The following is a 24237-nucleotide window of genomic DNA, read 5'->3' on the forward strand; positions in this document are numbered from 1 at the left end:
CATCCTGTACAAGGCATTAGTCCGGAGCAGGATCGAATACGGGATCATAGCATATGGCTCAACGTGCAAAACAAGGCAAATGAAACTGGAGGTCATACAGAACAACATCCTACGAATTATTTCCGGTGCCCTAGCTACCACCCCAATCAAGGAAATGCAGTGCGAATTGGGCATCGAACCCCTCTCAATAAGACAGACTTGGCTGTCGGGGCGTTACCTATTTAGAATTGAAAAAGACCCGGACCACCCCCTGTACCAAAGCTGCTTCAACTTAAAAAGACAGCCCAAAACATGGAAGAACCAAAACATACCATCCCTCAAGCTTGCAACAGGACACACAATCCTGGCTGACATCGAATTATTCCGGGAACAGCCCAGGAGCAGACAACAACAACTAGGCCCAGCGCCATGGATAGGTCTCCCAATCACAGTAGGATATTTCCCAATCTCCAAAACTGCAGCAATAAACAACTCAGCTGAAGCCCGAGCCCTATTCAACTGCCTAAATCACAGCCAACTCTGCGCCTCCACAACAGCCTACACAGATGGCTCACTAAATGAGGCAACGGGGAAAACGACCTGCACGCTCTATCTCCCTACCCTGGGAATAGAGGAAACATACACGCTAAGCAAAGGATCGTCAATCTTCACAGCAGAAGCCTACGGCATACACAAGGCAATGGAGGCAGCTTATCACCACGAAGGACAAATAAGCGAACTCACCATAATCACAGACTCCAGATCAGTCCTTCAAACCATTGAAAACCCTGGAAGAGAAAAACATGATATTATTAATACTATCCTTAGCACAGCTGAAACACTAAAAAGTGCAGGTACCAAAGTCAATCTCTACTGGGTGCCAAGCCATATTGGAATAGCAGGAAACGAAAAGGCAGATAAGCTAGCATCAGAAGAAAGCTCAAGACCAGACATCGGCAGACTCATCAGTAACCAACTATCTGCCACAGAACAAAGCTCCATCTTCAGGGCATACCTAAACAAAATAAGCATGACTGAACTGCAAAAAGACAACGAGAAAGATAACTTACAGAGGAGGAACAGAACTGGCCCACTTAAATGGCACGCACACAAATCCAGATACATCTCCAGGGTACTGTACAGGCTAAGAACAGGCCACAACAGGCTCAAAGCAAACCTAGCCCGTTTTAATAACCATATCCACCCAACGTGCAGAAACTGTGAAGAGGAGAATGAAACAACAATGCATGTCCTGCTGAAATGCTCCACTCTTGAGCTAGAAAGAATGGAAATAAGTTGCTACCTTACAGCAAATAATCTTGAACACAACTTAACTAACCTACTGGGTCTCAACCTCGAAATCCACAGCAACCAACAGTACGAGATCCAAAGGCTACTTGTTCGTTACCTAAAAGAAACAAGATTAGTTGACATGATTTGAACAACTAGCAAGAATATTCCCCACTACTTACCTTCATAACAAACCTGAGGCTAACACAAAGAAACAAACAAACAAAAACCTCATGACTCTATAGCCAAGAGCCCAAAACCTCCAAATTCACCAACGACGCTAAGACTCCATCAAGCGACAACGAAGGTTGGGGCTAAAGGGCCTACCTACGCCCATCAACTGAAGATAAAATCTGGCCACCAGAGGGATTCTTCAGCGCCCCTAAAAAAAAAAAAAAAAAAATCTGTCGTTCTTTTAATATACAATTTATAAAAATCATGTTTTGTATTTTAGTACTAAATTCTAAATAAAAATATCACTTTATGTGTAAAAAGTTACATAAATCTGCTTTCTTGTTAAATTATCGTAATGGGGCTGATTGGTTGATGGAGGATGGTTCTATTAATTATTGATTACTTTAAAAAATAGATTGATTTCTAAGAACCTCTCATTTAAAAAAAATCCAGGAGCAATCTGCATTCTGAACATGGCCTTCGTGAAAAACGGCATTCCAATTGTTTAAAAAAAATTTCACCCCTTTGTTTATCAATTAATTCATTTTATTTTCAACCAAACGTCTATTCAGCTCCTCCCACAACCCCTCCCCTTAAGTTCAGCGAACACTGCCAAACAACCCCGTACGTGTCTGGGCCAACTTACCCCAAATTTCTTTGCAAATAAACTTAAAGTTTCTAGAGGAATAGGACACTCAGTAGAATTAAGATTAGTGTAGAAAAATGCAGAATAAAATGTTCTAAGAATAAATGTTATAAAGTGTTTCTATTTTTAATTTTTTCTTCTTACTAACACTAAAAAACTATCTTAAAAATAAAAATACAAAATTTAACAATTTCAGATACCTGTTTTTAAATTTTGTTCTCACTAAGCAACAAAGGCGTTTTAACTAAGGAAAATTTATCCCCCCAAGTTTTTTGGAATTTGCAATCAGCAAGTGCAAAAAAAAAATTTTTTAAACAACTGGTTTTTGATTAACATCGAAAAAAAGAGTGATTAACAGATAGTGTGAGTAAAAGCATACTTCTGTTGCATTCTTGGATTTTATTGAATGAACAACTCAACATTAGGTAAACATCAATTAACTTTTACTGAAGAGTTACGATACAACAACCTTTTTGTATTTCCTACTTTCTGTTAAGGTGGCACAAAAAAAACCAAAAATAACTGGAATGACAAGATTTACGGCAATGATCCAGCTGAGGGGTCTGAAGATGAACTAAGAGTTGGTCGAGTAGTCATGATGTCAGGTATACTAAAAGTTTTTCTTATTTTCATGATTTGTTTGAAACTTAATCACGTGTTCAATGTTTTGTAGAAGACAAAAATTTTCTTAGGAAAAATTTAAATCGGTTTAAGAAGACGACTGGTCCAACGAATGTCCAGCATCAGGCAAATAAAGTAAAGCGAACGAAAGGAAATACTACAACACCACCTATTGCAACCAAAACAAGGGCTGTGTCTGTCAAAGGACGAGAGGGTGATCCTAAAAAGAGTCGTCAGATTCGTAGACAAATTATTTTAATAACGCTGAAAATATGTCTAGCAGTACAGCAGCTACAATGGGAGACCTTGAGAGCGAACAAAGTGCCAACCCCTCTTCATTACAAACGGAGGACGATGTTAGCGTTAAACATCGGTTGCAACAGGTAGCTATTGCTGATTGAGTCATGTATTTTGTCCTCTTTACTTATATTTCTTTGGCCATAGGAAAATGATGATCTAAAAAGGAAAGTTGCTCGTCTTGAAAAGGAAAAAGAAGGCGAAAAATATATACTGAATGGACAAATAACAGAACTCGAAGAACAATTATATGCAACCGAGCAAGTTTCCAAACAAACAGAGACTGAGGTATCAGGGCTAACTGAAAGCCTCGAGAGATTGTACTACTATCTACTATCTACTACTACTACTACTATCTTAAACAACGCGAGTTTTTTTAATTGTAAAAAAATTACATCACCAAATATCATTTTTCTACTTTTCAGATATGACAGACTTGATTGATGATACGTTCGGCTCGCCCATCTGGGTCGACCGTATAAGTTTAAATTGCTATTCGTTGGGAGCCGGGAAACCCCAAGGAGTTCCCTTACCTGCCGTAGTTTTAATGTCCTTCGGGGCGCAAATTGCTGCTATTTGGTAGGTGATTGTGATGTGGCTCTCGGAGGAAACCACAATCATCGGGATCCATTTGCTGTCGAGGTGCGGTACTTGAAGGTACGGTACCTAGCTCGTTTTTTTGTGTTGAAGGTCGCTCAGTGATTGGCCTCATGGCCTATCTCGGCGAATTGATTGATTTATATAATTTGCCGTGGACACCACGGGAGGTAATGCGTAGTATGAAGGATATTGCGGCCACCTGTGCACGCACGGGGTGGATTTGGCCACATACTGTATTATGGGCTGATTGTGAGTCGCCGGAGCGTGCTCTTCATTATGAGCGGCTTCAAGCTGCCCAAGGCAGGAGAGAGGCCCGCATGGCTTTGCCTAATCAACGGGAGCAATTCGGTAGGGTGTTCAAGCACCCGAGCCAGTTGCTGGGTTTGACCCGGAGGTTTTCCTATTTGAGGATGCAATGCCAGTAATTCAAGACCAAGGTTTGGTTGCGGTTATTGGTGGGTTTGCTCCGGATGGGGACATTATGCCAGCCCAATTGGATATCAACGGGTTTCATGGTCTCCAGGACCAAACCCCAGAATTGGGTAATGAAGGGTTGCCGGAGTTAGATGCCCTGGTCCCCAACTTGGAAGGTATTGAAGGATTTGGTGCGCGGGTGGAGGCGGTGATGCTGACCCCACTCCCCTAACCATTGGATATAGAACCTGAGGTTCGTGAACGGATGGTCCCGGAAGAAAATCCGGGGTTCCATTACTTGGATGATATGGATGCCTTCTTGGCAGAGTTAATTGACCAGTAAAGTGGTCTTGCTTTGGTTTGTCTTTTCTTTCATTTATAACAAATTCCAGAAAAACACAAAAAAAGTAAAAAAATCTAAAATTACAAACAAACAGTTTATCCTCTTCCCTTTTTTTAAGGGTGGGTGGGAGGGTTCATTAACATCAGCCCATAAGGTCTATTTAGACCAAAGCATTATCTATACTTTTTAATGGGCCATTTTTTTGCCTGTTGTGGTGTATATGTGTTCATTTTAATTATGGCCATTAGGTTACAACTACCCCAGTTTGCAATATGTTATATATTTGGACCAAAGTAATTTCTATACTTTTGGTTTTTTTGGACCCTGTAGTGGTGTAGTAAGCAGTTTTCTGATACGGCCAAGAGGTTACGAGAACCCCCGCCTGTTAACGTGCATTATGTTTTTTCTATAATATCTATAATATCTATATTCTATATTCTATAATATCTATAATATTTTTCTATAATATCTATAAGCCAAGATAAGGTCTATACAAGCAAATTTTTCTGTTAAGGACTTGAGGTTATAGGTACCCCAGTCATACCAATTTTTTAGGGTCCAGTTGGACCGGAAGCCAATTTTTTGTCATGGCCATAAGGTTATAGGTACCTCGGCCTGTAAATGTTTTGAGGTCAGTCTAGACCAAAGTAATTTCAATATTTCTATGTGCCATGATCAGGCAGGTATGGTGCATATGAGCAAATTCATGGTCATGAAGTCACAGGTACCCCAATCCATAACTGTTCGGGTCCATATGGACCAAAGTGATTTCCATAATCTTATGGGCTATTTTGCTGCCCGTTGTGGTGCATATGAGCACTTTTTTAAAGAAATATGGCTATGAGGGTACGGATACCCCAGCTTGAGAAATGTTTTGAGGGTCAGTAAAGACCAAAGCAATATCTATAATTTTATGGGCCATTATTAAGCCAGTTGTGGTGCATATAAGCAAATTTTTGTCACGGCAATGAGGTAACTGGTACCTCAGCCGGCGAATGTTTAGTTAAAGGTTGGTTGTCCGGTTATCCGCCACCGTATGTTCGTAAGGTGAGAGAGATCGTGTCACTGCCTTTATGACCTCAGGTGTAACCCCCCTACGTCGCGCTCGGGGCTGTGGTAGACAAGGATTGTTTACCATCGATAGCGGAACGGTAGTTAGGTTTTTAGGTTTGGCTTGTACGGCACAGGATCCCGTAAGGGTTGGCTTTCAAGCACAGGGACTCATATTAAAATTAAATTATAATGGATTTTATTTGGGTTCAGGTCCGGGCTGGCTGAAGAATGGTGAAGGATATAACATAGTTGTGCGAATTGTGTGTATCCATATGCGATGGGTAATTCAAGGCCCCCAGTAACCCGATGGGATGCCGGTTGGATGGGCTAATATAGGAAAAATAAAAGTCCGCCACAACCCGGGGTGTATCCGATCAGGTCTTTAGGATTTGGTAGAGCCACAAGGGTCCCGCACAGGATTACGCTTCTACCACAACGGTGGTCTGTCTAGCTAGGCCGAGATCTGCCCCTGTTTAAGGTGATGCTGGTCAGTCAGGTTCCCGTATGGCCTCCGTTCCTGCCTTTTCGAACCAGACCAGAGTCACGGCGGGCGACTCTTGTTAGAATAAAAGTGTATTAGAAGGTCCCTACCCTTATTGATAAGCGTGCTCCGTAATGTTCAGCTCATTCGCTTGATTAAAAAATAGAGGGTGGGCCTCCGTTTCTGCCTTCTTTAAACCAGCCAGGGTCATGGTGGGCAATTTATTGTTTGGAGTAAAATGCCGAAATACCTATAATAACACAATGCATTTTTTTACAATGCTATTAATCTTGAATATTCAATACACTTGATGGAAAGCTCGCCTTTAGAGCGGACACTTGAGGCATCTCTAAGCAATGCCATTTCGTCGGCCCTGTCCCTCAGGTCATTAGAGATAGAATACAGGTAGCTCCTCATCTGTTTTTTAGTTTGTAAAATGCATTCCTCGTTTCTCTTTTACAGATTTCAGCAATTAATCAGTTTTAAATCCTCCTGAAACGAAACTAGAATAAAAAAAAATATCAATATAATTCCAATTCCATTTAAAAGAAAGATTCCTGTAGAACTGCACACCATTTAGCTTTGTTTGCAACATCCCAAGGGGAGACACCTTTGTTGAAATGTTGAGTCACGGGAGTCACCAATTCTTCACCTGGCAGCAACTTTTCGTTAATTTCTTTGACTAAATTTGTAGCCTTGCTTTCAAGCTTGCGTCTCTTACTAATTAATTTCTGCCTCCATTTTGATGACACTGTAAATAACAAACAATGGCAATTAGCTGAGTACTGAATGAAAGTAAAATAAAAATATTAACCTGCCACCGTTTGAACAATAAAAAAAAGGAATGTGATCGAAGCTCAGTTTCCTTTACTGGTGAAGATGACGGAGATTCAGTTTCCTCTAGAGCATGTGTGATGTTCCCTGAACTTTCTACGAAAATGGATTACTTAGTTACTAGTACGCTTATGTTGCTGTTCACTTGTTACCCTCGTTCATGAGTCATGTTTCATGAAGCTCAGCTTCCTGTGTAGGGATGGTAGCTGCAAGGGACGAATTAGATTTCCGAGTCCAATGTTTTCTTGAAACATTATGGGTACCACCCAAATTTCTATATGTCAAAAGTCCTACGGGATTTTTTCTTCTTTTTTCTTTCTTTCTGTCATATCTACCTTTATCCAATCTTTTTGACTTCTCTGCTTTTTCTTCCAAGGTAAGTTTGGTGTTGATTTTCTTTTCTTCTGGTACATCACTAAAGGCACTAATTAGTGAGTCGTTATCTAATGTCAAACGTGACATTTTTTTCCTTCACACGTTCACTGGGCGAAATTGTTAAAACAAAAAAAAAATACAAAAAAAATAAGTTAAAAATAGAGTTTGGCAGAGGGCGTTAGGTGTTACGGCAGTACCTGCTGTGTAGCGGCCGAAAAAGTGGGCAACGATAAACCCAACATGGTCTCCGTGGTAGACTCCGACCCTTTGGTGGGATCGCGTGCCAAGTTTTGCCCTATCTTACGAGTGTCGCCGCCGAACGGTCAGTGCCGCCGAATGGTCGGTGTCACCGCTGAACGGTTGGTGTCGCCACCGAATGGTCGGTGTCGCCGCCGATGGTTGGGGGAACAATTTGTCCTTTTTAAACAGACCATATCCTTTGGCCAACATGGAAGCGCACAAGAAGACGATGCTTATCCACAAGCTGCGCCGTCACTTTTGGCCCATAGGGTGCGACACTTATCGTCCAGACCACGCCTATCGTCTAGATCGTCCGAACGACACTTATTGTTATTAGATGTAGCCTCAGCTGACACAATGGACGCTTACAGCTGTCAAAAAAACAAAGTTGGGATGAGTTGCACCTTAGATGCGGAACCATACAGTCGTGTCGAATAGTGCGCGCTAATTAGCCCGAAGCAGTGAAAACTTACCTGTGTCTCAACCCCCCTCTTCCCCCCCCCCAACCCAAAACCACGCTATGGCTCAACATACCCCAGGAGACTTAACACTTGTATCCAGTGCCATCGACCAATCTATGGAAGTAGAGGAGTGTAATAACAAAAGGAAACAAATCTCGGATAACCCCAGTGCACGACGAGTCCACCCCAGATTCTCCGACCTTTTTGATCAACCCATCAGCGGAGCACCTGTCATCATTCATTTAACAAGCGAGCCCAAAGCATTCACCCTATTAAGCCTTACAGAGAAAAAACATTTCATAAATGCCCTGATAAACATCGTTGGGACCCATAGAGAAGGCACCAAATGGACACATCGGGGCGACCTGAATATCTACCCGACAACCAACGGAAAGAAAAAACAACTTTTAGAACTCAAATCAGTCAAAGAATTCCAAATCTATTGCACATTAGCTATGTCCGAATCCATCATCAGGGAGATCATTCGTAACGTACCAATCAACAACTCAGATGAAGAACTCGCGGAACTTCTGGCAGATCAGGGAGTCACCAAAACCCAAAGATTTTCATCCATGTCAGATGATGGGACCAAAGTACCATCCCAAACGGTTACACTCTTTTTCAACACACCATCTCTTCCGCGGAAAGTAGTAGTAGCCCACGAAATATTCCAGGTTAAACAATTTATCCCACGACCAGCCCTCTGCAGAAGATGCTGGAACTTTGGTCATCCTGAGGAATCCTGCAAAACAAAACAATCATGTAAATACTGCTCACTCAACCACCCACTTGATCCCACCTGCCTTAACCCATCTAAATGCCCCACTTGCGGAATACCTGGACATGCAGCTGGAACAACAGAATGCCCCATCTTCCAGAATAAACAAAAAATAATAAAGTTCGCCTAAGAAAACAAACTACTCATATGGGAAGCCAGCAAGCTTCTCAGCAAACCGCAAAGCATGAAATCGATCCACATCCCGAACATGACCCTAACCGCTAAAAACGACATCGATCTGGACAACATCAAACAAGAAATCAACCACCTAAGATCCCAAATCCTCCTCCTTAAAAACCACCAACCACCTGAACAGACAGAAGCAAGACTCACAACCCTTGAAACTACAGTCGAAACTATAAAGAAACAAATTGCTCCACTAGTTAACCTCCCAGAAAAAGTCAACAACCTACAAAAGAACATGGATTCCGGCTTTGAAGCCACACACAACCAATTAGAAACGCTGATGAATCTGGTGAAGGAGAGCCTGACACTAAACAACAATGATCGCCCACCACCAAAACCACCCCACACGATAGACCACCGAGCAACAACAACAACAAACAAGAAATGACTGGACCGTAAAAAATTATTCAATGGAACACAAGAAGCCTATATAAATCTAAACTGCAAGAATTCAAATACAACATTAAAATCACCAACCCGCACATTATCCTATTAAGTGAAACCTTTTGGAACGATAACTTCATACCGAAATTCTCAGCATACCAAGCTCATTACCTCAACCGCCAAAATCAAGGTGGTGGTGTCGCCATCCTAATTTAAAAGAACTTGCAGGCCACTCCCCTTACGTTACCAGCCCCCAGAGACATGGAAGCCATCGGGATAACTGTGAAACTAAAAAACCACAACTTAATTGATGTCATCTCTATATACTGTTCTGATGGAAACCAGTGCTCATACCAAGAATTTGAAGACATTATCAATTCATCCAACAATAGCCTAATATTAGGAGGAGACCTGAATGCGCATTCGCCCAGCTGGGATGATCACCACCCCCAAAAAAAGTGTGGACGCATCATAACTGACATCCTGCTAAATGAAGAAAAGGTCACCCTATGTACCCCCAAAAACCTAGGTACACGGCCCAACCCCAACGCAAACCGAAGCTCCACAATAGACCTCACATTTGCCTCACCTGACATTGCTCACCTATTATCCATCACAACTGGGGCCTACTGGGGTAGTGACCACACCCCCATTATCATCGAAGCACACATCAACTCACCACCCATAATCACAGCAAACAACTATTGGAGATTCTCAGACAAGAAATGGGAAGAGTGGAATAACGAATTAGAAAAGAAGTTAACAGAGAAAAACATAATGTCAACCCAAGAAACAGACGAGGCGTACAAAATCTTCTACTCGGCCATCATCGAAACTACTACCAAACACTTTTCCCCCAACACCAACATAAAAGAGTCTAACAAAATATGGTGGACACCACTCTGCAAAAAAGCCACCGCAGCAGCGCGTAAAGCTTATCACACTTGGCGGAAAACACTGCTCCTATCTGACAAACCCGCCCTCAATAAAATTGAAGCCATCAAAAAGAAAACCATCATGGCAGCCAAAAACCACTCATGGGACCAATACATAACAGCATTGAGCGAGCCAAGAAATAACCAAGCATTCTGGAGACTAACAAAAAACGTCATGAACTCCCCCCAAAATAGGTATTCCAGCAAACCACTCAAAGACGCAAATGGTGATCCCATTACTGACCCCACCGAAAAAGCAAATGCCCTACTAAATCAATTCTGTCGAAGGGAAAGAAGAGAGAGGAGTGACGAGCGTACAAAACTGTACAAGCCAATTATCCAGGATGTAATAAACGACCAGCAAACCTGCCCACTCAACTCAACTATCACGGAAGCGGAACTCAGAAGAAACTTAAAAAACCTAAAAAGCAAGGCCATGGGAAAAGATAGAATCCACAACAAAATGATCAGCAACCTGAATGACACTAATCTAAAAACCTTACTACACCCATTCAACAAATCAATTGTCAAAGGATACATACCCACCAACTTCCACCATTTGAAATTTTCTCTTGTTTCCCGTAAGTTATTTTAGCACACCTTTTAGATTTCCAATTTCCTATCTTCTTCCAAAACTCAAAAAATCTGCTATTTAGCGTGAGGATGGAAAAGGATCTATCGACTAGTTTATTGCAATAGGAGGCACTTTAGTTTGAAACAGAACAAAAGATATTTGCAGTCACAGTAATATAGGCAATCACTTCTTTGAAAACGCTGAATTATTTAGAGAATTTCATTCAATCAACAGTTTTATTTGGGGAGTAGATGTTTCCTCAGGCGGAAATAGCTAGTTTACCATTAGAAAATGAGAATCGATGTCGTAGATTGCTTAGCAACTTTGTTTGGTATTATCGTATGACCTGTAAATTCTTCGTCTTATCTAATGTCAGAAGGATTATCTAAATTTGAAATATATGTTGTTTTGAAATATATATATCTCCCAGAAGTTAAGCTGCGTCGGATGCAGACGTCTTTTTGTGTTCTCCCGTTTTTCCATCATTTTGTGAGTTTTTGTTATTTTTTATTACTTTTTGTTGTTATATTCGTGTTTTTGAGTGTTTATTTTGTATAGTTTAGCTGTTTTTGTTGTGTTTTGCCCCAAATTGTTTTATTTGTGTGTTTGTTTACGTGTGTGGGGACCTTCCCCTTCCCCCTTTTGGCAGTTTGTTTACATTGTCTAGGGGACAATGGCTGCCAAGTGGCTCAATAGTGTAGATATTGATTTTGGGGTTCAATTCCCGAGATTGAGTATGCGTACAGTTCATGGTTTCGTGCGTAGTTTGAAGGTTGAGCCACAGGATCTCTTAGGCCTAGTTGCTGTGCTAGATACGAGAAACCAGGTTGCTAGAATTACGTTTACATCAGAGGCATACACCTCAAGTTTTTTGTCCCAACACAGTGGTATCGTCAGGACCGAATTGGAGGGGAAAGAAGTTGGCGTAGTCATAAGGGATAGCAATATCCAAGAGAAATTTGTTCGAATTGCAGGGATTCCACAGAATCTAGACTTGGGAGTAGTTCAGACACGTCTAAAGAACTTTGGGAATGTAATTGAAGCTCGGTGGGAACGCTATCGGGTGGCAGAGGATGAAGTTTTATACCCTGTCCTTGCCACTTGGATGATCGTACGAATGACGGTGACGAAAAACATTCCGTCATACATTACAATTGGCAGTTATCGTGCCATGGTAAAGTATGACGGACAAAAGCCTACTTGCAGACTTTGTGACGATGAGACCCACTTTAGCTACAACTGCCCGACATTAAAACGAAACCAGGAACCCACCATTGTCCAAAAACCTGTTCCCAAAATGACTAAAAAGACAGAGACCATTAAACAGAATCCCGTAGTAATTCCCTTAGCTAAACATTCCATGGTTTCCAAGGTACCTTTGGAGGGTGAATTGCAAGATTCACCCTCAGGAGGGACTCAAAATTTGGAAACTGAAACCATGGAATGTAGCACTCTTACCAGTTCCTTGACTGTACCTTCTGAAGACAGCCCTTCGAAACCAATTATGAAATCCCAAATGACAGCCCCTGACACAGAGACACAAGACCAAGAACCAATGACAATTATCATGGAATCGATGGAACCCGACATGGGGGAAATTGAGACCATGGGACCTGACAAAACAAAGGACCCCCTGAGAATTCCCACGGTACCACGAAACAAACGCTTCAAACCTACTTTGACGGCCCAGAATTCTAAACCTTCCTCAGGCATTCCCCAACTCATAAAACCTAACAAATGACTTCAAGACTAAAAATCGCTTCTATCAACATTGGAGGTATTAGATCAGTCGAGCGACGTCAAATTCTTTTAAATTTCTGCAGGGACGGTAATCTAGATATCGTTGGACTTCAAGAGGTAGCCTTTCATTCTTGTCCAATTATTGAAAGCTGTTACCACTTGCTAGCAAATGTCGGTCCCAACAAAAACGGAACAGCCATTCTCATTAAGCATGGTCTGGAATATTCTCGATTGCTTCTTGAACCTGATGGAAGGCTTATCTCTATCGACGTAAAATGTTTTACGTTTATTAATATTTATGCCCCGTCAGGTAAACAGGCTAAGAACGAGAGAAACACTTTTCTTCGACAAACCGTTCCTGCCTACTCAGTTACCACTCGACTGCCCTTCGTGTTGATGGGCGATTTTAACTGCGTTGACGACATCCAAGATAGGGCAAATACCCAGTCTCTCCCTATCCCCAGTAGTGTCGTTAGCTATGCTTTAAAGGAGATGGTTACTGGTCTCGATCTGGTAGACATCTGGAAAAAGCTAAATCATAGTGAACCAGGTCACACTTTCCATTACCATTCGGGTTCTTCTAGGCTTGATAGGATTTATGTTAGTCGATCTTTTGCAGATAAATTTTTAAATATTTCTTTGCAGTCTTTATCGATTAGTGACCATCAGTCAGTTCAAACAACACTTACTTGCAATCTCGATAACAACTTTGATATTGTCAGAAGAAGGTTATCAGAAATATGTAACTAATTTCATTCAGGAATCTGCTAATCATCCTCTTAGGGAAAGCAATGTAGCAAATTGGTGGGAGAGTGTCCTGAAACCAGGTATCAAGCGCATTTCGGTAGATTATTCTAGGCAAAGAGCAAGACTGATAAGAGAAACTAAGTTTTTCTATCAGTCTTGCATTCAGGAGTTGGCCGAAGCAGACACCTTTGATTGGGTTGCCTTTCACCAGTTGAGGAAATTCTCGAAGTCTTGGGAGGAGAGCACACTTAAAGGGTATGGGATTCGTTCCCGCTGCTTCGAGGGCCCAGAGGTAGAAGAAGCAAGTATTTTTCATGTAAATAGAGACAGAATTAACTACCGTAAGTGTCGCATTGATAAAATCATTGCCTCTAATGGCACTTGCTTATCGACCAAAGAGGATATTTCAGCAGAGATTGTTTCACATTTTACAAAAATTTTTAAAAATCAACCTCCTCCTGACACACTGGCAGAGACTGAGTTCCTTGAGGGAGTAAGAGATTGCTTTAAGCCAACCCCAAACCTAACGGCACCGATTTCGCTTCTTGAGATTAGAGCTGCTCTAATAGCAATGAAGTCAAACAAGTCTCCTGGCACCGATGGCATTCCTTACGAGTTTTACGTAGAATTTTGGGACGTGATCGCCCCCCATTTCTTGGATATGTTTAATCATATCCTAGAAAGGGAATCTCTGACGTCTTCGCAGGGCCAAGCGGCGGTCAGGCTAATTCCCAAGTCTCCAGGACTTTGTGGAATTTCTAATTTTCGGCCAATTTCTCTTTTGAATTGTGACTACAAAGTCATGGCATCTGTCTTAGCGAGACGATTGAGGCAGACACTGTCATCTACCATAGGGCCTCATCAAAAAGGTGGGGTACCTGGTAGATTGATTTTTGATAACTTAAGTCTTTATAGAGATGTCATTCAATTCGTTGATGACCGGGGATGTCATGACTCTTCCAACTTTTCGATTCGGGGTATGGGCGCTGCCATTGTTGGAGTTGACTTTGAAAAGGCCTACGACCTGGTTAACAGGGAAGTCCTCTGGAGGATTCTGGATGTTATGGGTTACCCCACCACTTTCGTCCGTTGGTTACAGACTATGTATTCTGTAACAGGAATGTCAATCCTCAACGGATCAGAGGTGGCTGGGGTGATTTATGATATTCAGTCAATTCGCCAGGGATGCCCCCTATCTGTCCATCTCTTCGTTCTATACATTGAGCCATTACTTGTGCGTTTATCTCGAGTTCTCAAGGGTATATCATTGTTTAATGAAAAACTCACTGTCAGAGCCTTTGTTGATGACGTTACCATTTTCGTGTCATGTGACGAAGATTTTACCAGGCCAGGACAAGTCCTTGACTTGTTCTGTCAGTGGACAAAGGCAAGGATGAATAAGGAGAAAACAAAAGCCCTGGGACTCGGGACTTGGAGCTCTAGATTAATTTGGCCTCTTGAGTGGCTTGTGTCAGCACCAACATTGTCCCTGTTAGGAATTAAATTCTCTCACTCCATAGTCGAGACAGCTGGTAGGGTTTGGAATGATGCATTCGGCTCTCTAAATGGTATTCTGCGAGAGAATGCCTGTCGACGTTTTAATATTTACCAAAGGGTGATTTTCCTTAAGTCGAAGGCTCTCTCCAGAACTGTGTATATTGCACAGGTATTACCTTGTAATCCAAATAAGGGAATCCAGGTTGCAAGTCGTCCAAAGAAGATCTGATTCGTGGCCATTTTGGGCCAATTGGTAATCTCCGGCAAACATTTACTCTTCTGGCTGCCTACGTCTTCACCACCTGGAAGGCGAGGAATAACCAACGAATCCCATGCCAAGAAGAAGTAGAGAGTTTATGGAAAAGACTTTGTCCCCACTAGTGAGATCCTGCCATTCTTTTTCTTTTAAGTCGTAATTTTAGTTTAATTTTGTTTATTATTATTATTTGTATATATTTCCTGTTTAAGTATGTAAAACCTTTGTTTATATTTTGTTTATTGTATTCTATTTACCTATGTCAATTGCCTTTGTTTATTTTTGTTTATTTGTATTAACCCACCACAAGATCCTTCCCATTTGTTTGTTTTGGTTTGTCATTGCTGTGACGAGACCGACATTGCCAAATTTCCTTTTCCTTTCCCTAATAACGTCTGCATCCGAGGAAAACAAATATTTTGAAATTTTGTTTTGTTTAAATTTAAAGTCATGGCATGAATATTAAAAGAAAATAAAAGATGATTTTATAAAAAAAAAAAAAAAGATGGGCCCACAATCATTTCTTTAAACTGGTGGATTTACAAGTGATATTTTGGCTGTTTCTCTAAAGTTACTATAGCCAACCGAGATCACAGAAAATACTTAAGAACTACCTGTTCTTGTTTCAGCAGGATTAGGATGTGTTTAGTCGTTGCGTTTAGAAATCATCGTCGTGAGGTGCAAAGTTTACATGGAATGGTAAAGTATGCGTAATTCTCGCTCTCCGATGTACTTCTTTACCCCATACCTTGGTACGTCCTTGAGGCATCGCACACAACTAGGAGTAAAGGCAGGGAATGGGTCGGAAATAGTTCGTTGCTGTGAAATGTATTTCTGTTTTGCCATTAGAGCTGTATCTTCGGTGTGTTAAAATAGACTTTGAAACACAACTGATCGTAGCAGGACTCGAACCTGCAATCTTCGGATCCGAAGTCCGACGCCTTATCCATTAGGCCACACGACCATGTTAAATTCAAGACATTGAATGTTGATATAAAAATGATCATCCCTGTGTTGGGTAAAAGATAATCTTTCGAGAAAAATGTAAAATCAAAATGTAAGGAATGGCAGCGATGGGATTCGAACCCATGCCTCCGAAGAGACTGGTGCCTTAAACCAGCGCCTTAGACCGCTCGGCCACGCTACCCTATATGTTGTGGGGAGCAGATGTTTCCTCAGGCGGAAATAGCCAGTTTACCATTAGAAAATGAGAATCGATGTCGTAGATTGCTTAGCAACTTTGTTTGGTATTATCGTATGACCTGTAAATTCTTCGTCTTATCTAATGTCAGAAGGATTATCTAAATTGGGAATTATTCGAGGGTCGCGTAGCGACCCGAAGGATAATTGTAATTATATGAATTACGTAACGAAGACCTTAACGGTGTAGAACATCTTTATTTCAGCTCCTCCAAAGTAATACAAAAACTGGCAACGCCGATCGCTTCCTCTAGGCGCCCGATAGAGCTAGCCCCTCAGAACTTTTCAGAAAGACAAAATTATGCGAACACAAACAAATAGATCCAAATCCGAAAAATCTTCTTATTTCTGGATGGCACATGGGGGGGCCAAAAAAGATGAAAAACACGTGGAGAAGACATCAGTTGATATTGCCAAACTTGTTGAACGGCCGCTTTCCCCTGAAGAGAACATAAACAGAAAGAAACAAAAGACCAAAAAATTAAGTTGCATGCTTCGGGAGGAGAGGGCGGGATATTTGAGACCGTTAAGGTCTTCGTTACGTAATTCATATAATTACAATTATCCTTCGGGTCGCTACGCGACCCTCGAATAATTCCCAATTATATTCTTACTCCACTTCAACCTTAACGGTGACTTCAAAGCAGTCAATTTGTTTGTGTGAGAACCGTCTGGGCTACAATGTTAGTCGTGGAAGTACGTCGATAAAATCGATTGAATGTTGATTCAGCTGACCAACTGGCGGCCTTAAGAATCTGTCCAACAGGGACCCCCAGGTTTGCAGCCTTGGATGCAGCCGATCCCCTGGTGGAGTGGGCTGAAAAGGATTTGTCAATGCCAGCTAAGGATAAACAATTCTTTATCCACCTTCCTATGGACGAAGCTCCAACAGCTTTGTGAGGGCGCTTCAGGCCGATGAAAAGAGAGTCGGTCTCCGGATCACGTAGAGAAGTTGAGCGAGTCAAAAAACTAGATAGGCAGTCTACAGGGCATGTGCGACCCCCGATCCGCGGAAGGGAAAAAGACCGTAGAGGTCCTGAGACCTGGGTTTTACGGGGCAGCAAAATAGAAAAGTTGGCCGCCGAATTCGAGATTGAGATAGACGAGACCGAAATCGCCGCAATTTCCGAAACACGGAGAAGGCACGCTAGTGCAATTAACATAGCTAACTTGGAAGAAATGAGGGCAAAGGATAGGTCGTCATTGTCTGGCAAAGAGGTGAAATAATCCAAAACGACGGCCGGATCCCACATCGAGCTATAGCGAGCTCGGGGTGGCTTTGAGTTGAAACAACCCTTTAGGAGTTGTACAACTAGCGGGTGCTCACCGAGGTTACGACCGTCCACCGGCTCTAGAGTCATTGAGAGCATGGATCTGTGCAAGTTGATGGTCTGCGATGCTGAGCCGGACTTGAATAGATCTGTAAGATACTGTAAAACATAGATCAGAGAGTTTGACAGGGGATCTTGATCCCTCGTAAGGTTCCAATGATACCAACTGTTCCAGGCTGACTGGTAGGCAGTTGTTGTGGAGCTACGGTTGCTGGCCAGCAGCAATTCGATAATTTCCGGAGAAAATCCGCGTTCTTCGAACCGTCTCCGGATAATCTCCAGGCGGAGAGGAGGAGTGCTCTGGACTCGATCAAAGGGTGTGGATTCAGAGCGCTGGAGTGCAAGAGGATTGGATGAAAGCGGAACAGTCGAGGGATGTCGATTGACATCTCTAATAAGAGAGGGAACCATGGCTGTGTCGGCCACAGCGGGCAGACTAGTACAATGTCCGCTTTCTCCTTCGCAATTTTGCTCAAGCACCGTGGTATTAGTGAGAAGGGCGGGAAGGCGTAACCCTGGAGCCCTGTCCAGTTCAACGAAAAAGCATTCACCGCCACTGCATTGGGTTGCGGCATCCAGCTGACGAACCTGATTAACTGAGTGTTCCATGCTGCCGCAAATAGGTCGATCTCCATCGCCCAAAGTGCGCGAAGCAGCCTGAACCGGTCTGACAGGAGCATCCAGTCGCTGGGGTCGAGGGCTGACCGTGACTCCATGTCTGCAATTGAATTCAATTCCCCGGGTAAGTGAGAAGCTGTCAGGGAAATGTTGCGCGCTTCGCACCAAGAGACTATCTTAGAAGCCACCCTAGTTAGCGACAGAGAGCGTGTTCCACCACACTTATTTACATAAGCAACTGCCGTAGAATTATCTAGAAAGAGGTGAACCGAAGTATCAACTGAGCTATTGGTAAACGCTTGAAGGGCAAACAGTGCAGCCAGTAATTCAAGTTCGTTTATGTGGCGTGAGCGATCCTCCAGGGGCCAGGGGCCACGCGTTGTTATTCCGTCACACACCGCACCCCAACCGCTAAGCGACGCATCCGAAAAAATCGATAAGTCTGGGGGAGAGATTAAAAAGGATTTTCCGTTCGACTTCCTAATGTGTTTTACCCACCACTGTAGGTCTATACGAGCTTCGTTCGAGAGAACGACAGATTTACTCAAATCTCGAAGAGAATGCATGGACCTGATATAAAATTTCTGTAACAGCCGAGAGTGCCCCTGGGCAAATGGAATTGTAGGGATGGCGAAGGATAAGGAACCCAGTACTGAAGCGATGTCTCGCAACTTCACTCGATCAGCAGATAGGATTGAGGTGCAGCGAGAAACAATTGAATCAACTTTGACAAGTGGAAGCGAAAAGGTCAAAACGCGCGTATCAATGTCCAGTCCCAGAAACTCTATCAATTGGGTAGGGGAGACGACGGATTTCTCCCAACTTATGAGAAACCCGACTGAAACAAATAGATCCGTAACGATTTTCAGGTGACAGGAAGCCTGCTCAGGTGTCTCTCCAATAAGGAGGATATCGTCCAAGTAAATGATTAATCGAATGCCCATTGCTCTCAAACGCGCTACTAGAGGCTTTAGCAGTTTTGTAAATACGCGAGGGGCAGATGACAAGCCAAACGGAAGGCATATGTATTGATAAAACACATCCTTCCATACGAAACGGAGAAATTTGTGATGTTCCTGTGCTATCGGAACCAAGTAATAGGCATCCTGCAGGTCCAGCTTAATTAGCCAGTCGTTGCGACGGATAAGATACTTGGCGCTATCGAGCCCCTCCATTTTGAAATGTTCATATTGAACAAAGGAATTCAAAAATTTGCAATTAAAAATTGCACGCCACTTATTTGGCGTCTTTTTGCGAATTACAAATAATGAGCTATAAACTGCACCCTCTTCATGAGAAGTGGCCTTAACGACAGCGCCCTTTGTCAACAATGTTCCTATCTCCAGATCACAAAGAGCAGATTTGTCGGCGTCCAAATAGCACGCTATAGGAGAATTAGGAACAGGGGGATGGGAAAATTCAATCAAGTAGCCTGACTTAATAATCTTCAAAACCCAGTGGTCGTTCGTAATAGAGTTCCAAGCCTCGTAAAAAAGAGAGAGACGAGCGCCAACCTTATTGATGATATGAGGGAGCGGAAAGGCTACGTACTTGTTTGAGTGGCTGAAAGAACCTTGTCTCTGCTTCCCCGCCTGGTTCGAGCTCGTCGATCGATGCTGGCTGAAATTCCAATTCCAGCCTGATCTGAAGTTGGCCGACCCGCCATGACTGTGATCGCCCTTGCGATTTAAATTGCTGCCTCGACGGCTAGAATGAGGACCGCCGGCGCGTCCGATTTTGTCCATTCTTGCATCTGCGTCTGCCTCCTTATCAAGGGCTGTGATGAATCTCTCTCCAAAAAGATAGCGATGTTCGCGACTAGAAAACAGGAGTGGGTCAATAAGCATACCAGAGAACTTGGGAGCAATATGGCGCATAGCATTGGAGCGACGAAGCTTGGAAATGTGAGAAAATACGTGACCGAGCAAACGGGTGGCTGTAGCGACCGGCAACTCAGCGTCGCAATTAGCGGGCATTGAGCCCAGCAGGAATAAAAGAGGCTCCATGACATCTTTCACCTCTCTCTGAACAGAAAGCAGTTGTTTCTCCCAGTAGTCTTTAAGTTTTGCACGATCGGAATGTTCGCCTAGGTTGCGTAACCACTTGCGAGCCATGGATGGGTCTAGAGAGGGGGCCATGAGTTCATACTTTCCTTCAAAGGTTGGCTTGTAGGAAGACCGCAACGTGATGCCCTCTGACTTTGAGTCAATACCATACTGCATCCAGCGACGAATTTCGCGGACACGAGACCGAGACAGCATACAGACATTAGCAGGAGAGCCATCCTCGTTGTCGTCACGAAGGCGTTTGGGAGACGGTGAGCGAGACCTCGAATATAGCGAACATGAGCTAGAACGAGAGCGTGATCTCCTCTTGCCATGCCTCGAAGTAGGGCTGGAGCAAGAGACAGAATTTGGCCGACCACGTGAGCCACCTGCCTCGGCATGCCGACCACGTGAACCACTGGCGTCACCATGCCGTTTGTGAGAACCACCAGGAACGACAATGTTCTCATGTTCTTGACTGTCTGCACCCTGCGAAAAAACGGATAACGTATCACCTTTAGAAGAACCGTTGGCGATAGCACGATTCACTTCCCGAGATTCGAGAGCACGCTGGCGTTTAGCCGAATCGGAAGACGAAATACTTGATGGCGGAGCCATGGTCTATCTCTGGCAAGAGCTGAAAACGTTCTGAGGGGCTAGCTCTATCGGGCGCCTAGAGGAAGCGATCGGCGTTGCCAGTTTTTGTATTACTTTGGAGGAGCTGAAATAAAGATGTTCTACACCGTTAAGGTTGAAGTGGAGTAAGAATATAATTTGAAATATATTGATTTTCATATTATGACGAACACAGACACTCGAAAGTTAATTTAGAATAAGTTGAGAAGAATTCAACTCGTGCGATAAGAGAGTCCACTAGCTGTAATCAATATTATAATACGACAAATTTCCGAAAGCATCCTCATTTAACAACCAATTCTTTTAACATTTAGGGCTCATCCGGAATTTGAACCCGGGGCCTCCTACACCCAAAGCAGGAATCATACCACTAGACCAATGAGCCATATGTAATGTTACGCATATTTTTTAGATTATTTTCTATTGTAGATTTTGACGTAATATGGCTATGTTTAACTGAAAGTAATCATTCCTTACATTCAATTTCACTTATTGTTAATAACATCTATTTTCAATCTATTTCCTTCGAGCCGGAGTTGAACCAGCGACCTATGGATAACTAACAATTTATTTCTAATATACTTTTTATCTCTACAGTCCACCGCTCTACCAACTGAGCTATCGAAGGATGGCATACTGACACGAGCAACGAAAACTTCATATTACTACACATAAACTCCGTTCAGCATTGCGTAGTATGGTAATGAACTTGATATGTTGGGTCGCAATCCATCTTACCCGTATTTGGCTGTTTTTTTAATGCTAAGCATGAATATCTCATACAATGCTTTTCTATGTTATCAGCTATGTTCACAAGAACCTTTTTGTAAAGCCTTACGCCCTCTTGCTTACCGATTACGCCTTGAGGAACTGCATCCGGATGGCATTTGGTTACGTCTCAAACTTAGAGGTAAAACAGCGAGGCCGTGAGCGTGGGTTTGAGTTAAAAACTGTTAGTCCTGGTAGTTGATTATTCTTGGATTTTATTATTGAAGCAAACCAGAATTAACTGGAAAAAAACTGTTTTAACAATTCACGGAAAACTAAATTCTTTTCGGGCTCCATTGAAGAAATGAAAATTAATGTGCCTGTATGCATTACTGTTTGTATTCAAAATTTGATGATTCAAATCAACAACTTTCAAGCAGTTGCTACTAACTAACTATTTATCGCATTGTGTCCGCCCATGTTTACTGGTTGGTTCATCCTACGCCATCCACTGTCGTTAAGGCGTAAAAACCGAAGCAGTTTGATATACACGCCTTACACCTTACTTCTTAATGACTAATTTTCGCCTATTGGATGGATCAGAGCTTACGCCTTACACCTTAAGCACCTTCCGTAAGGTCGTAAGGCGTAAGAAGAGTCCCCTTGCGGATATTTATGTAACAGCGGTTCCATGGTGTAATGGTTATCACATCAGACTTTGACTCTGATAATCTGAGTTCGATTCTCAGTGGAACCTTAACTTTTGACCTTATTGCCCTTAAAAGGCTATTCATAGTTGACAATAAGTAACGACCAAGATTTTTTAAAGCCTTTGATGTTTTATATGAAACGCGATTGGCTCATTGGTCTAGTAGTATGATACTTGCTTCGGGTGTGAGTGATCCCAGGTTCAATTCCCGGATGGGCCCACAATCATTTCTTTAAACTGGTGGATTTACAAGTGATATTTTGGCTGTTTCTCTAAAGTTACTATAGCCAACCGAGATCACAGAAAATACTTAAGAACTACCTGTTCTTGTTTCAGCAGGATTAGGATGTGTTTAGTCGTTGCGTTTAGAAATCATCGTCGTGAGGTGCAAAGTTTACATGGAATGGTAAAGTATGCGTAATTCTCGCTCTCCGATGTACTTCTTTACCCCATACCTTGGTACGTCCTTGAGGCATCGCACACAACTAGGAGTAAAGGCAGGGAATGGGTCGGAAATAGTTCGTTGCTGTGAAATGTATTTCTGTTTTGCCATTAGAGCTGTATCTTCGGTGTGTTAAAATAGACTTTGAAACACAACTGATCGTAGCAGGACTCGAACCTGCAATCTTCGGATCCGAAGTCCGACGCCTTATCCATTAGGCCACACGACCATGTTAAATTCAAGACATTGAATGTTGATATAAAAATGATCATCCCTGTGTTGGGTAAAAGATAATCTTTCGAGAAAAATGTAAAATCAAAATGTAAGGAATGGCAGCGATGGGATTCGAACCCATGCCTCCGAAGAGACTGGTGCCTTAAACCAGCGCCTTAGACCGCTCGGCCACGCTACCCTATATGTTATGGGGAGCAGATGTTTCCTCAGGCGGAAATAGCCAGTTTACCATTAGAAAATGAGAATCAATGTCGTAGATTGCTTAGCAACTTTGTTTGGTATTATCGTATGACCTGTAAATTCTTCGTCTTATCTAATGTCAGAAGGATTATCTAAATTTGAAATATATTGATTTTCATATTATGACGAACACAGACACTCGAAAGTTAATTTAGAATAAGTTGAGAAGAATTCAACTCGTGCGATAAGAGAGTCCACTAGCTGTAATCAATATTATAATACGACAAATTTCCGAAAGCATCCTCATTTAACAACCAATTCTTTTAACATTTAGGGCTCATCCGGAATTTGAACCCGGGGCCTCCTACACCCAAAGCAGGAATCATACCACTAGACCAATGAGCCATATGTAATGTTACGCATATTTTTTAGATTATTTTCTATTGTAGATTTTGACGTAATATGGCTATGTTTAACTGAAAGTAATCATTCCTTACATTCAATTTCACTTATTGTTAATAACATCTATTTTCAATCTATTTCCTTCGAGCCGGAGTTGAACCAGCGACCTATGGATAACTAACAATTTATTTCTAATATACTTTTAATCTCTACAGTCCACCGCTCTACCAACTGAGCTATCGAAGGATGGCATACTGACACGAGCAACGAAAACTTCATATTACTACACATAAACTCCGTTCAGCATTGCGTAGTATGGTAATGAACTTGATATGTTGGGTCGCAATCCATCTTACCCGTATTTGGCTGTTTTTTTAATGCTAAGCATGAATATCTCATACAATGCTTTTCTATGTTATCAGCTATGTTCACAAGAACCTTTTTGTAAAGCCTTACGCCCTCTTGCTTACCGATTACGCCTTGAGGAACTGCATCCGGATGGCATTTGGTTACGTCTCAAACTTAGAGGTAAAACAGCGAGGCCGTGAGCGTGGGTTTGAGTTAAAAACTGTTAGTCCTGGTAGTTGATTATTCTTGGATTTTATTATTGAAGCAAACCAGAATTAACTGGAAAAAAACTGTTTTAACAATTCACGGAAAACTAAATTCTTTTCGGGCTCCATTGAAGAAATGAAAATTAATGTGCCTGTATGCATTACTGTTTGTATTCAAAATTTGATGATTCAAATCAACAACTTTCAAGCAGTTGCTACTAACTAACTATTTATCGCATTGTGTCCGCCCATGTTTACTGGTTGGTTCATCCT

The 24237-nt window shown here is 42.3% G+C and overlaps 1 long non-coding RNA gene and 7 other non-coding genes across 8 annotated transcripts; 1 reads left to right on the forward strand and 7 right to left on the reverse strand.

The window, feature by feature from the left end:
- Positions 1–787: 787 nt before the first annotated feature.
- On the reverse strand, positions 788–1652 carry LOC123471284. Its single transcript, XR_006645681.1, has 3 exons — positions 1452–1652; positions 1319–1387; positions 788–1255 (listed from the first exon to the last, which is right to left on the reverse strand). It is a non-coding gene; the product is annotated as an uncharacterized LOC123471284 (long non-coding RNA).
- Positions 1653–15796: 14144 nt separating this feature from the next.
- Trnar-ucg lies at positions 15797–15869 on the reverse strand. The gene has a single exon. It is a non-coding gene; the product is annotated as a tRNA-Arg (tRNA).
- Positions 15870–15970: 101 nt separating this feature from the next.
- Trnal-aag lies at positions 15971–16052 on the reverse strand. The gene has a single exon. It is a non-coding gene; the product is annotated as a tRNA-Leu (tRNA).
- Positions 16053–21256: 5204 nt separating this feature from the next.
- Positions 21257–21363, reverse strand: Trnay-gua. The gene is made up of 2 exons: positions 21327–21363; positions 21257–21292 (listed from the first exon to the last, which is right to left on the reverse strand). It is a non-coding gene; the product is annotated as a tRNA-Tyr (tRNA).
- A 765-nt stretch (positions 21364–22128) lies between these two features.
- Trnaq-uug lies at positions 22129–22200 on the forward strand. Its single transcript has one exon. It is a non-coding gene; the product is annotated as a tRNA-Gln (tRNA).
- Positions 22201–22750: 550 nt separating this feature from the next.
- Positions 22751–22823, reverse strand: Trnar-ucg. The gene has a single exon. It is a non-coding gene; the product is annotated as a tRNA-Arg (tRNA).
- A 101-nt stretch (positions 22824–22924) lies between these two features.
- Trnal-aag lies at positions 22925–23006 on the reverse strand. The gene has a single exon. It is a non-coding gene; the product is annotated as a tRNA-Leu (tRNA).
- A 543-nt stretch (positions 23007–23549) lies between these two features.
- On the reverse strand, positions 23550–23656 carry Trnay-gua. Its single transcript has 2 exons — positions 23620–23656; positions 23550–23585 (listed from the first exon to the last, which is right to left on the reverse strand). It is a non-coding gene; the product is annotated as a tRNA-Tyr (tRNA).
- Between the last annotated feature and the right edge of the window lie 581 nt (positions 23657–24237).

The sequence above is a fragment of the Daphnia magna genome, linkage group LG4, assembly GCF_020631705.1.
Source record: "Daphnia magna isolate NIES linkage group LG4, ASM2063170v1.1, whole genome shotgun sequence".
NCBI classification, from domain to species: Eukaryota; Metazoa; Arthropoda; class Branchiopoda; order Diplostraca; family Daphniidae; genus Daphnia; species Daphnia magna.